The 2,420-nt window shown below is 36.6% G+C and overlaps 1 long non-coding RNA gene across 1 annotated transcript; it reads right to left on the bottom strand.

Annotated features, from left to right (window-relative positions):
* Positions 1-491: 491 nt before the first annotated feature.
* LOC127868392 (uncharacterized) lies at positions 492-2,016 on the bottom strand. Its single transcript, XR_008044109.1, has 3 exons — positions 1,897-2,016; positions 1,482-1,739; positions 492-1,166 (listed from the first exon to the last, which is right to left on the bottom strand). It is a non-coding gene; the product is annotated as an uncharacterized LOC127868392 (long non-coding RNA).
* Between the last annotated feature and the right edge of the window lie 404 nt (positions 2,017-2,420).

Consider the following 2,420-nt stretch of genomic DNA (forward strand, 5'->3'; position numbering starts at 1 on the left):
TCTCCTCTTGGTAGTGATGCTTCCCATAAAGTTTCATTGAATTCCGGTAATAAGTTGCTGAAAAATAGCCCGGACAAGAATTGCACTATATGTACAGTTAATGGAAAATTTCAAAAATTTCAAAGGTCCATAACTCTGTGAAAAATCATCCGACCAGAACCCGCTGATAATATGCACATCTCTTGGTAGTGAAGCTTCCCATAAAGTTTCATTGAATTCCAGTCATTAGTTGCTGAGAAATAGCCCGGACAAAAATTGCACTATATGTACAGTAAATGGAAAAATTTCAAAGGGCCATAACTCTGTGAAAAATCATCCGACCAGAACCCGCTGATAGTAGTGAAGCTTCCCATAAAGTTTCATTGAATTCCAGTCATTAGTTGCTGAGAAATAGCCTGGACAAAAATTGTGCACTGACAGACACAGGGACAGACGAAGCGGCGACTATATGCTCCCCCCAAAATAAATTTTGGGGGAGCATAAAAATCCATGAAAAGGGACTATAAAGCTACCAAAAGGTTCACTGTGGTAGTCAGCAGAATATTGACTTCACACAATGTGAACAAATAAAGGTATATTCAGTTTTATTAAAGGAATGATCACCATTCCAGTTTGAGAACATTGGCAATATGTTCCTGGATTTGTCCTTATATGCATTAACCACAGTCTTAAACAAGAGGGCCATAATGGCCCTGAATCGCTCACCTGACTAACCAAATACAATCCCAACCCAGATTTTATCAAGATAAACATTCTGACCAAATTTCATAAAGATTGGATGAAAACTGTGACCTCTATTGTCTACACAAGGTTTATCTATCATTTGACCTAGTGACCTAGTGTTTGACCCCAAGTGACCCAAATACAATCCCAACCCAGATTTCATCAAGATAAACATTCTGATCAAATTTTATAAAGATTGGATGAAAACTGTGACCTCTAATGTCTACACAAGGTATTTCTATTATTTGACCTAGTGACCTAGTTTTTGACCCCAGAAAACCCAAATACAATCCCAACCCAGATTTCATCAAGATAAACATTCTGACCAAATTTCATAAAGATTGGATGAAAACTGTGACCTCTATTGTCTATACAAGGTTTCTCTATTATTTGACCAAGTGACCTTGTTTTTGACCTAGTGACTTAGTATTTGATCTAGTGACCTAGTTTTTGACCCCAGATGACCCAAATACAATCCCAACCAAGATTTCATCAAGATAAACATTCTGACCAAATTTCATAAAGATTGGATGAAAACTGTGACCTCTACTGTCTACACAAACAAATTGTTGACGGTTTTTCTATTATTTGACCTAGTGACCTAGTTTTTGACCTCAGATGACCCAAATACATTCCCAACCCAGATTTCATCAAGATAAACATTCTGACCAAATTTCATAAAGATTGGATGAAAACTGCGACCTCTATTGTCTACACAAGGTTTTTCTATTATTTGACCTAGTTTTAGACCAAGTGACCTAGTTTTTGACCCCAGATGACCCAAATACAATCCCAACCCAGATTTCATCAAGATAAACATTCTTACCAAATTTCATAAAGATTGGATGAAAACTGTGACCTCTACTGTCTACACAAGGTTTTTCTATTATTTGACCTAGTTTTTTACCTAGTGACCTAGTTTTTGACCCCAGATGACCCAAATACAATCCCAACCCAGATTTCATCAAGATTAACATTCTGACCAAATTTCATAAAGATTGGATGAAAACTGTGACCTCTACTGTCTACACAATGTTTTTCTATTATTTGACCTAGTTTTTGAGCTAGTGACCTAGTTTTTGACCCCAGATGACCCAAATACAATCCCAACCCAGATTTAATCAAAATAAACATTCTGACCAAATTTCATACAGATTGGATGAAAACTGCAACCTCTATTGTCTACACAAGGTTTTTCTATTATTTGACCTAGTTTTTGACCTAGTTTTTGACCCCAGATGACCCAAATACAATCCCAACCCAGATTTCATCAAGATAAACATTCTGACCAAATTTCATAAAGATTTGATAAAAAACTGTGACCTCAACAAATTGTTGATGGACGGACGCACGCACACACGCACGCATACACAACGGACGCTGGACATCACACGGTCACATAAGCTCACCATGTCACTTCGTGACAGGTGAGCTAAAAAGAACAAGACATGAAATCATATTTTTAATCAAACTACGATGGTTAAAAGTGAATGCTTAAACAAAAAAGTCCCTATAAAATTATTAAATGTACTGTGAATGCTGATTATGATTATCAAGTAAATCTTGGAATATAAAGACCCACACTTACAAATATTAAGGTGAGAGATGAAATATCAGTAACATTCACAGAGAGCAATGTGAAATTGAGCACAACTTGTTCTGATGCTGGGCATGTGTGCTATGCTTGCAATGCTACT

The sequence above is a fragment of the Dreissena polymorpha genome, chromosome 2 (assembly GCF_020536995.1).
Source record: "Dreissena polymorpha isolate Duluth1 chromosome 2, UMN_Dpol_1.0, whole genome shotgun sequence".
In the NCBI taxonomy this organism is placed as follows: Eukaryota; Metazoa; Mollusca; class Bivalvia; order Myida; family Dreissenidae; genus Dreissena; species Dreissena polymorpha.